Source organism: Pipistrellus kuhlii, unplaced genomic scaffold (genome assembly GCF_014108245.1).
Source record: "Pipistrellus kuhlii isolate mPipKuh1 unplaced genomic scaffold, mPipKuh1.p scaffold_m20_p_15, whole genome shotgun sequence".
NCBI lineage: Eukaryota > Metazoa > Chordata > Mammalia > Chiroptera > Vespertilionidae > Pipistrellus > Pipistrellus kuhlii.
Window position 1 is genome coordinate 43,495,906 of NW_023425460.1, and position 12,428 is coordinate 43,508,333.

The window sequence follows — 12,428 nt, forward strand, 5'->3', positions numbered from 1 at the left end:
AGGGAGCACGCTGGCTTCAGAGCCCCGAGCTGAATTCCCCGTGACTGTATGGAGTTGAACGTTGGTGCCTGCCTGACGGCTCCGCACCAAAATACACACCGATACGCTTGCCACTCTTAGCCTGCTGAGCAAGGGTGAAGTTATTCCCATGGGACTCTCTGCCCACAGCATTCCTGGGTGAACTCATCTGGAGAGTGCAAGCTGACTGCTCAAGACGCACCGATTCCAGAAACTCAACCGTGTAAATGGAGAGGCGGAGGGAGGACCTATGGGCTGTGTCTAAATTGAATCAAAGGGTGTGACCATTTCTTTTTGGGACTTGGGCATCTCTTCTTACTGGACCTGGGCATTAAGGCTGCTGGAGTGCTGACTGAATTAGGTCGATGTTACTTTTATCGCTCAACATCAGTAGGTAGCCCTGGAACGAAGTTAGAACAGTTTCAATCTTCCAAATTAGATGGGTGGAGATTAGGGCAGTTCATCTGACCTGTGGGGTGGCCCTTGGGCTTTGCTTGGGGCATCGGGCTGGGCATAGAGCTGATTGCAAGGTTCTTACTGACATGACTGTCTATTCCTGTAAGTCAGGGGACTGACAGCCACGGAGGATCTGGCGAGCGCTTGGGGGTGTTGGCTTATTTAACCCTCCCGATGCCCTTTACAGGAATGATAGTTTAGGACACATGCTTGAATCGGAACTCCTGGATCACAGCTCTAGGGCCATGGAAAAGGTACATGGTCCTTTCCCTCCTGGTGGTCCCTTCCGCTGTAGAATGTGGGCGGGTGGAGGAGGAGGAGGACTGAATGAATTCAGACCGGTGAAGCTGTGACAGTAGTGCCTGGCACGTGGCAGACGTTAACTCTTAATATCCTCGTGTACTGGCCGAGGAAACGGGAAGTGACGTGCTTACACCCAAGGAACCAGAAGCAGAGGCAGAATTTGAATCCAGGCCCACGAGACACTGAAGGCCGTGTTAGCCTCACCATCTTCTTTAGCACCTGTGGGGCTGCGGTGGCCAAGAGGGAAAGGACCTAGAACCTCTCACCTCCTCCTACGTCAGGGCATGTGATGTGTTCAAGTCCAGTGAGATGATTCCTGTCTCCCAGAGAAAGCAAGTGATTTGGAATTAGCAGGTAATGGTGTCCATGCTCGCAGCCTTTAGCGCCCAGATCCCCGGCTTTGGTTTCCAAGGCCTTTAGACCATTCTTTCTCCCTGCTCAGTGTCCCCATCCCCCTTCAGCTCCCTCCCACCGGGCATGTCTGCGCTCTCACTCTCTACCCCCTTTTCCAGATCTGACCCACGCCCTGGCACTGCCCTCCTCAGACTTTCCCCAGACTCCCCCAGCCTGTGGTCTAGCTGCCAGAGCCCAGCTGCTTTAACATCTTCAGTCATTCCCAGAACACTGCCAACCCGCTGAGGGCAGGTCCACCATGACACCTCCTTATTCCCTACTGTTATCCAGACCAGACACACAGGCACCCTGGGGGGCCAGGAGGCCCTAAAAGCTCCCTCCACTCAGATCTTAATGACTCCAAGGCTGACATTTATCCAGAAACAAATGTCAAGTGTCAATGGCCGAGCCTTAGGGCTAGCTGTCCCACCAGCTCGCTCTCGCAATCCCCAGATGTGGAAGGCTGGGCACGTTTGTGTCCTGTCTCCGGGCCTTTTTCTCTTCTCACCACCCACACCCCTCACGGTGATGGGGAGGGTCCTGGTGAGTCCCCACTTTGTCGCGCTGTGGTCTCTGCTCTCCTCGGGGCCCAGCCTGGCCGTGCGGCACGGTCTCCGTTCTGGGCTGTGCATTCCGGCGGCTCCCATGTGAGTGGCCGCGCTGCCCGCTGTTCTGTAACATTATACAAACGCAATCATAGGCCAGGGGACGGGCTCCAGGCCTGCAGTTATTTTGGGCCGTGCAGGAGCCTGTGGGAAAATGCTGGAACATGTCTGAGTCACTCAGGCAAATACCTTGCTTTCCGTGTTTCAGCATGTTTGGATTTGGAGGCGACACACACACACACACACAAGCCCAAGCAGCGCACACGCCCTTTGTGTGTCTGTGTGCCCTTCCTGAACAGCTCTCCCTGCCCTGGGCTGGGCCACCACATCCTGCAGAGGGCGGAGGGCGAGGGCAGGACTGGGTTAATCCCTTGGAGGCTCTAACATGGAAAAAACCGAGGTTCCTTCTCCCCACACGAAAACGGAAAACAACAGAACACCACAAAGGCAGTGTAAGGATGGCCCGGATTTGCCATGCTGTATACTCCTGGAAAATGGTACATTAAATCGCCCCAGTTATGGGCGGGCCCCTGCTTTCCTGAGACTCTCAAGCTGCCTGTTGGCCAGCACTGCCCACCAGTGGAAGCCAGACGGACCTGCTTCAGGCCCTGGGGACAGTGCTGGGCAGGGGAGGAGGGGCCGGGCCAGAGGAGCGCAGGAGGAGCCAGCAGGAGGCCATCGCACTCAGTGGAAGGCCTGGAAGGGCGTGGGAGGCGGCCACGGGCCATCTGCACCAATCCCCCCAGACCGGAAGCCCAGAGCAAGGGAGCAGGACTCCAGGTGCAACGGGAAGCCAGTCTGAAGGAGGAGAGGGGACCGGAGAAAGCATTCCTGTTGGAAGGGGCCTTTTCTAGAACACTCTTTCCTGTCCTTGTCTGTCAAGCCAGGGCTTGGCCCCGATGTCCTCGATTGCCCACATAGAGGCTGTGCTTTCTTGGCGACTCAATTGCTGAGAAAGGTCTCTTGTCCAAATAGAAATCCCACCACTCCCTGCTCCTTTCCACCTTGTCTCTCTCTCCTAACTGGCTCCTTCCTTCTCCTTCACCTATAAAAATGCAGACCAAAAAGAAACCTTTCTTGGTTGCTCCTCAGTTTACCCCTTTTATCGTCAAACTAGAGTCCTGGTGCACAAATTTATGCATGGGTGGCATCTGGCCTGCACGTCCCAATGGGGGCTGATTTGGCCAGGCTGCCAGGAGGAGAGGCCATTGGCAGTTGGCTGGCCGACCCTGCCCCCGATCAGGGTGGAGGGGCCAATTGGGGGTGGGGCCAACCAGGGGGAGAGGGCCACAGGCGGTTTGCTGACAGCCCTGCCTCCTGGTCAAACTCTTCATTGAACTCCCAGTTGAGGGAACAATTTGCATACGAGCCTTTTATTATATAGGATATCTTGAAAGAGCCAGCTGATGTCACCCTCCTGGCATCCCATGCACCTGTGCTCCCATCTGCAGTCCTGGCGGGACTTCTCCCATCACCGCCCGCCCACCTCCTCCCCACCTGGCCTCCTTCCTCAACCCTCAGCTCTTATCACAGCGCAGCTTAGGTTTGGGTGTCTGCGTGGCTAGGTGATCGTACCCAGCTATTTAATCAAACCCTCGTCTGTGTTGATGCGGAGGTGTTTTGTAGACGTGCTTACCCTCTACAACCAGCTAACGTAAATAAAGATGAGCCTCGATAATGTGGGGTCATACAATCAGTTGCAGGCCTTTGAGGAAGACATCCTGGCTCCGGACTGCAGCATCCACTCCCTGAGTGTGCAGCCCGCCGGCTGGCCCTACAGACTTCCAACTTGCCTGTCCCCACAATTGCGAGAGCCAGTTCCTTAAAATCAATCTCTTAACATACACACACACACACACACACACACACACACACACACGTGTTTCTCTGGAGAACCCTGACTGATACATACTGTTTACACTCTCCCTGGGTCACTGGCTTCCACTTCCCCGGCCCCAGTGACCTCTGGGTCTGTGTTTCTGGGACCTCTTTCTGCTGAACATCCATCGTGTGCACCGGGGCCTGCAGGGCACACAGGAAAGGGGACATCCACCTGCTCTTCTCCAGAACCTGAGATTCCAGGCCAGGTTCCCTCGGGCTTCCTCCAGCACTGAGTCAGCTCTGTCACAGCACCAGCCGGCCACGGGGCCAAGCTCCGCGCTCACAGAGGCCACCGGTGGAGGAGTGGCGGAGCCAGCTGTCGCAACAGGGGCGGGGTAGGTGTGGGGGAACAGCGAGCTACTGCCCCACCCCAGCCAGTGGCTGCCGGATGGGGTCCTGGGTGCAGTGTTAGAAATGCTTTCCAATTTTCAATAAAAGCCAGACATCTGTTTTTGTGAAACCTCTCCATCTAAAAGTATTTGTAAATGTTTAAAAAAAAAAAACAAAAACCAAAACACCCAGCAGGCCCCACAAAACCCATCTGCAGGGCAGATCTGGCCCTGGGGCTGCCAGTTAGCAAGTTCCAAGCCCCACTGTGCTGTGCATATCCATTCTGTCTCCAGCCCTTCTGTCCTTCCCACGCCCAGGCCCCTGCCCGCCCCGGGAGTTGAGAGAACACGGCCTATGGTAGGATTCTTCACCCTGGGAGGCGTGAGGGGAGACATGGCCGCAGGAGCGGGAACTGGGTGCGCCCCTGCGCCCCATCCACTCGAAGTCCGCCGGCAGCACCTGTGCAGCTCGGAGCTGCCTACCTTCCGGGTGCCCTGCTCTGCCCGGGGCTGCCTCCAGGTCCTTGTGGAAACACGGTCAGACCACTCCTCGTACTGGCCTGCTCCGTTGGCGGGCACTTCAAGGGCAGCGGTGGGTGGACTCTGCTGTCAGATACCGGTAGGCTGAGCCCCACCCCCAGCTTCCCCTCTCAACAGCCGTGAGCACAGGCAGGCCCTTCGCCTTCTGGAATCTCGGGTTCTCCCTGTTCAAAGCGGCCATCGAGTTCTCAGTTCTACACCAGGAACACGGGTGTCCATTGGCTGTACTTATAGGCATGTAAATTGTGTACTTTAAAATTCTTTATTATCCATAAATGAGTGACAACACTCTTCTGAACGCTTTCACCTGAAGGGGGTTCTGAGCCGGCTTTAACAGGGCACAGCTGAACGCAGTCAGCTGACCCGTGGATGCTCCTCCCCGGGCGGCCTCCAGGTATGTCCTCCGGGAGCCCTCACTACGCTCCTCGCCACCTTCCAACAACTTTCCCACACCCCACCCGGGCCCCCACACCCCCAACCCCCACTCCCCCAATCCCTACACCCCCACACCTGCACACCCTGCCTCCGGTTCAGACTTCCCTCACCAAGTTTTCCCTCAAGGATTTTGGTATTCTTTTCTGTCCCAAGAGCCTTCATCTATCCCAACAGCTTTCCTGTCTTTAAAAAAAAAAAAAAAAATTATGTTTTTATTGACTTCAGAGAGGAAGAGAGAGGGAGAGACAGATAGGAACATCAATGATGAGAGAGAACCATTGATTGGCTGCCTCCTGTACGCCGCCCCCCCAACCCCTACACTGGGGGTTGAGCCCACAACCTGGGCCTGTGCCCTGACCGGGAATCTAACCACGACCTCCCGGTTCACAGGTCGACACTCAACCGCTGAGCCACGCCAGGTGAGCCAGACTTTTCTGCCTTTGGATCTCAGAGGAAGCAGGGGCTGGAGCTGGAGATTTTCGCCCCCGGAGGCTTCTTCACTGTGAGGCAAGTTCATACTCTTTAAATATATATATGTTTTATTGATTTTTTTTTTTACAGAGAGGAAGAGAGGGAGAGTGAGTTAGAAACATCGATGAGAGAGAATCATCGATTAGCTGCCTCTTGCACCCCCCCTCTACTGGGGATGTGCCCGCAACCAAGGTACATGCCCTTGACCGGAATTGAATCGGGACCTTTCAGTCCCCAGGCTGACACTCTATCCACTGAGCCAAACTGGTTTCAGCAAGTTTATACTCTTTCTCCCCAGAAGCGCGTTTGCTCATCAGGAGGCATTAAGGGAGGGGCAGCTCTCACCAGCCCTCAGAGCAGCTTGATGCCCCCTCCACTCAGGGCCACGGGCACCTACTTGCCCTTCATTTTCAAAAAGTGAAAGAACCCACTCAAAGAGGAATGCAGATCCGAAGATGACTCAGGTCCACCCTCTGACATGGAAGCAGCTGCAATAATGCTGCTTAATAGGCGGCCAATTATAGTTTTGAGATCATTTTGATGACTTATTGGGTCACAAAGTTGTTTTGTTTTTCAGACAAAAAGTCATTATCTTAAATACATTTTTAAATCCTCAGGAATAGAAAAATATGGTAATTCTTTCATTTTGTTCATTATATTTCACCCTAATGAGCAAGATATCAGAGAATATATAGTTTAAAAATAGCCCTAGCCAGTTTAGCTCAGTGGATAGAGAGTCAACCTGCAGACTGAAGGGTCCCAGGTTCGATTCTGCCCAGGCGGCAGGCTCAGTCCCCAGTAGGGGGCATGCAGGAGGCAGTAGATCAATGATTCTCTGTCATCATTAATGTTTCTCTCTCTCTCTCTCTCTCTCTCTCTCTCTCTCTCTCTCTCTCTCTCTCTCTTTCTCCCCCCCCCAACCCTCTCCCTTTCCCTTCCTCTCTGAAATAAATAAAAATATATTTTAAGATAATAAAAATGAAATAAAATGACAAGCCCAACTGGCATGGCTCAGTGATTGAGCGTTAACCTATGAACCAGGGGGTCAGGTTCGTTTCCCAGTCAGGGCACACGCCTGGGTTGCAGGCTGGATCCCAGTGTGGGTTGTGCAGGAGGCAGCCAATCAGTGATTCTCTCATCATTAATGTTTCCATCATTCTCTCCTTCTTGCTTCATCTCTGAAGTCAATTAAAACATATGTAAATAAAATGACAATTCATAATCTAATTCCATGAACATTTTTAAGGATATCGTTTCTTAGACTGACAGAAAGAAAGAAGAAAGAGAGGCAGGGAGGGATGAAAGCAGGAAGGAAGGAAAGACAGAAGTCTGTCCCAAGAATACCTTACTATTTTTTTAAATTATTTTCTTCTTTAAAAATATATTTTATTGATTTTTACAGAGAGGAAGGGAGAGCGATAGAGAGTTAGAAACATCGATGAGAGAGAGTCATCGATCAGCTGCCTCTTGCACACCCCCTACTGGGGATATGCCTGTAACCAAGGTATTTGCCCTTGACCGGAATTGAACCCGGGACCTTTCAGTCCCCAAGCCGACGCTCTATCCATTGAGCCAAACCGGTTTCGGCAAGAATACCTTACTATTAATTAGTACAAAATGTCTGGCTGAAATGGTCGATATTGGATAAATGTTTTTGTTTTGTTTTTTTTCTGATACATTGGGAAGTTAAATTCAAAATATGTCTTTAGAGCTAAGGGTTCACCGAAGTATTGGAAAGTGTGAAGTCTCCAGGGCGGTCATTTAGGAGGGTCTGGCCTTGGTGGCCTCTGGCCGGGAGCCCTGAGATCCCAGCTCTCCAGCCCAGCACCATCAGCTACTCCCTGGGTGTCTCAGCAAACCGCACCCCTGCCGTTTCCTGAAATTCGGATTAGTTAAAGAGGGGCCCAATCCCACAATCCATTACAACCTGAGGCAAGGGATTTCACCTTCTTGACCAAAAGGGGGCGACTCCTGCCTGTGCCTTCCATTTTCACCCCGGCCTCCAAAGTTCTTCCCTGCTTTCTCATTCCCAAGCGTGATCAACTCCATTTCAGAAGGGATTATTTCTTCTTTCGTGTCAGACAAGTGCTGCACTAAGACTTAACGCCTTATTTGAAAACCCACTCAAGGCCGCAAATACAGGATGTAGGGTTGGTCTGAAGACTGGAACACAGTCATGAATTCATTCACTGTTTCACTCCATGAATAAGTGCCACTTCCCTATTTTCTGAAATTGGGGAGATTTGTGTATCAGAAATAACTATTTCACAATATGATTAGAACTTCCTTCTCATAATTGGGATTCTGGGTATCTGTTCAGATCCTAACTGCTTGCCATAAGCAAAAATAAATTTTATCATCATCCAGAGCTTCAAATTGTATTTATATTTCATACGTGACATCTAGTGCCTAATTCATAATAGAGCTCAAGATAGGTAACAAAACTTAACTAAATAAAAAGCAATAGACAAATCTATGTGAAAAATTGACAAAAGTGGAACCATTTTTAAAAAGAGCCAGAGCAATAATATTGTAATAATAACTATATGGCCAAAACTGGTTTGGCTCATTGGTTAGAACATCGGTCTTTGGACTGAAAGGTCCCAGGTTCGATTCCGGTCAAGGGCATGTACCTTGGTTGTGGGCATATCCCCAGTAGGGGGTGTGCAAGAGGCCGCTGATCGATGACTCTCTCTCATCGACAGTTCTAACCCTCTATCCCTCTCCCTTCCTCTCTGTAAAAAAAATTAATAAAATCTATTTAAAAAATAAAAATAATAACTATGTGGTGTCAGATGGGCACTAGATTTATTAGGGTGATTGCTTCATAAGTTATATAAATGCCTACTCACTGGGTTGTTCACCTGAAACTAATATAATATTGTATGTCAACTAATTGAAAAATAAAAAAGTAATTTAAAAAGTAAAACAGAGCCAGAGCAGCCATTCCAGCGGAACTGCTCACTCCTTGAATGTTTGGAATGTTGGACGGGACACAGTGACCTTTGCCCTGGGCCAGAGCGGCGTGACTTACCAGCAACTGCTGCCAGGGCCTAGGGGTGAGGAGGAACGGGGAGTGACTGCTAATGGGGCTGAGGTTTGTGGGGAGAATGATGGAAATGTTCTGGAATTAGATCTTTGTGATAGTTGCACAATTTTGTGAATATATTAAAGACACTAAATTGTATACTTTATCTTTTTTTTATTAAATTATTATCTGTGTACATATTTTAACATTGCTCCCCCTCCCATATGTACCCTCCCCCCCAGAGTTTTGTGTCCATTGGTTGTATTTATATACATGTAAATTGTATACTGTAAAGGGTGCATTTTTTAAAAAAATTATTGATTTCAGAGAGGAAGGGAGAGGAGAGAGAGAGAGAGAGAGAGAGAGAGAGAGAGAGAGAGAGAGAGAAACGTCAATGATGAGAGAGAATCATTGATTGGCTGCCTCCTGCACGCCCCCTACTGAGGATTGAGTCCGAAACCTGGGCCTGTGCCCCTGACTGGAATCTAACCTGGGACCCTTCAGCCCACAGGCCGACCAATTCCTCACTGAGCCAAACCAGCTAGGGCTAAAAGGTGCATTTTATGGTATGTGAAGTATCTCTCAACACACACACACACACACACACACACACGCAGGCACGCAGGCACACGCATACGCACATGCACACGCACACCGGCTCAGACTCCCCCATCGCAGTGAACCAAAGACTCTGTGGCTGGGGCCAGGCACTGGCGATTTGGAAAAGCCGGGTGGTTCTCAGGAGCAACCAGGCTTGAGAACCACTGTGAGGATAGCATGACTGCTCCCTTCCTTCCCTCCTCTTCTCTCCAAGGAGAAGGCAGGGAGAAATGTTGCATGCTTGCTTCACCATGTCTCCGTTTCTCTCCCTCCTGGTTCTCTTTCCTTTCTAGATCAGTGCAGCAGGGAAGAGATCAAGAAGCCCTATATGGCCAGTTGTGGACTGAATTGTTGCCCCAAAACCCAGGCCTGGAAGTCCTAACCCCCAGGTGACTGTCTTTTGGGCATAGGGCCTTTGAAGAAGTAATTAAGGTTAAATGAGATCATAAGACTGGGGCCCTGTCCTCGTAAGAAGTAGAAGAGCTCTAGCCAGTTTGGCTCAGTGGGTAGAGCATCAGCCTGTGGACTGAAGAGTCCCAGGTTCGAGTCCAGTGAAGGGCACATAGCTCGGAGTCAACTAACCCATGTGTCTCTCTCATATCAGTGCTTCTCTCTGTGTGTGTCTCCCCCTTCCTTCTATTTTCTCTAAAAAAATCAATGGAAAAATGTGAGGATTAACAACAACAACAACAACAGCAACAAAAATAAACGGAAGAAGTAGAAGAGACTCAGGGATGAGCTTACACAGGAAAAAGGGCCATGTAGACCACCGGTTGGCAAACTCTTTGGTCCACAGAGCCAAACATCAACAGGACAGCGATTGAAATTTCTTTTGAGAGCCAAATATTTTAAACTTAAAATGTATAGGTAGGTACATTGTTATTAACTTCATTAGGGTACATCTAAGCTGGACTTTGCTAAAAACTCAAGGGGCCAAAGAGCCGTGTGTGCCGACCACTGATGTAGACAGCACAGAGAGAACAGTCATCTGCAAGCCAAGGAGAGAGGCCTGCGAGAATCCACACCTACCGACTCCTTACATGTGGGCTTCTAGAATCCAGAACCATGAGGAAATAAACTCCTGTCGTTTAACCACCAGGAAGGCTCTGATGCATTGTCATGGCAACCTGACCGTACGGACTCCAGCCTCGTGGTTTCTCTAATGGAGCAGAGGCAGGGACCGCCTGATTCACCCCTCTCATCAGTGGGTGGGGTGACTGGTCTTGAAGGCAGGGCCCAGGTTCCACCCTTCTTTCACTTCCCAAGTTCAGATGTGTGTGGGTGGCACGCCCTCACGGCCTCCCTCCTGGAGGAGGGTCAGCAGGGATCTGACACCATCTCCGCTGTGACTGGATGGGCAGGTCCAACGTCCCTTGTCCTGTGGGTCCTGCCTGTTGGACTCAGTGGAGAGAGAGGACGGCCACGTCTCCCTCGGGCTTTGGTTTGAGTCGTGTTGACTGGAGCTTTGCGTGAAGGTTGGCTTTTGGTTTCCCGTCTGACTGGACATCCATCCGTGGACATAGATTCTATCGGGGTGTGTCCTGGAGTGGGGGGTGGCTCTCCCACAGACTCCCTAGGGGCTCTCGTCACATATTTGCCGGATAAATGAGCGAACTAACAGATGCACCCCAGCTTTCTCCTCCTCTGGTAACAGCACCTACCAGTTAAAATTTTAAAAATACCTAGCATGTTCAGTGCCAAACCTGTTTTGTCTTCCTTTCCATTTCAGTCACCGGTGACTGACATGGCGCTTAATGTGTTAATTAACTTACCCCTAATGCCTTAACAGGGCCAGACCAAATAATGTTCCCACCCTAGTCTAAACAAATCATCGTAACCCATCCCCCTTTATCATAGGTTGGTTAAGAGGTGTGAATTTCACTAAATTCTGGCCAGTGGTGTCTGTAAAGATGTTTGTTGGCCTTTTTGCAAAACTGAAGATGTATGCAAGAGAAACTTCCTTCTTTGGCTTTGCTTGTGAAGACATAATGTTGAGAGCAATAGCTGCCATCTTAACATCACTAGAAGATCATAGAAAAGCTGGTCCAGAGTCATCATATTATCAAGCCAAAGAATTAATCCTGAATTTTCTACCTCAATGGTTATATCATGTGAGAGAAAAATAAATCCTATTATTAAAAATTTTTTTAAATAAAATAAAATAAAATAAAAATTTTAAAATACCCATTCCATACAATTAAAAATAATTTGAGAAAATGCAAGTCTGTTGGGTGTATTTCTCCAATACTTTAAAGCCCTTCATAAGTTTGTTCTTGTTTTTTAATCTTATTTCTTCTCTCCTCACCATCGCCCTCGTACAGCACAGATACTCCCATACGTCTCTTGGCCAAACTTCTCTCTAGACGCCTCTCCTTATTTCTGCTCTTTGCTGAGAAATCTGACCTCTTAGGGCTATGAGGTATGTCCTTAAAAAGAGGCGGGCCTCCTTTTTCGTTCCTCCCCGTTCCAAAGCTCAGTGGATATGGACACTGGAGAGCCACCTGGGGCCATGGCATTGAGGCCATCTCCTAGGGATGGGGACAAGGAAGCTGGAAGTCACCTGCACCCCAGATGCCCGGAGAAACCCTGGATTGGTTTCCTGTGGCTGCCATAACAATGGCCACTGACGGAGGGGGTCCTGTGGCTGCCATAACAATGGCCACTGACGGAGGGGGTTAACACAACAGACATTCATTCTCTCACAGCTCCGGAGGCTGGAGGTTTCCCTGACATGAAGTCACCCCTTCTCTCTTGTACTTGCATTGCTTGGGTCACATTGCTGGAGTAGAGGAAGAGAGAGGAGGGGGTACAGCCACTCTTAAAAAATGAATGAATAAATAAATAAATAAATAAATATATTTTTAAATGAACTATATATATATATACATATATATATATATATATATATATATTTCATTTTATCTTATTTTTTTAAAAAATATATATTTTATTGATTTTGTACAGAGAGGAAGGGAGAGAGATAGAGAGTTAGAAACATCGATGAGAGAGAGTCATCGATCAGCTGCCTCTTGCACACCCCCTACTGGGGACATGCCCAAAACCAAGGTACATGCCCCTGACCGGAATTGAACCCGGGACCCTTCAGTCCCCAAGCCGACGCTCTATCCATTGAGCCAAACCGGTTTCGGCTCATTTTATCTTATTATTACGTAAAATATCTACAGAGTTTCAAAAATCCAATCTACAAAGCAAGGTCCACCCAAATAAATGTAGCTTCTCATACTGTCCCCCCTACCCTATTTCCTCCTTTCCACTAAAGTTAATTATAAAGTTATATATTTTTTATTTTTAAAATATAAGCAGTTATGTACCTAGAATCCCCTCTCTCCTTATTCAATACTATACAAA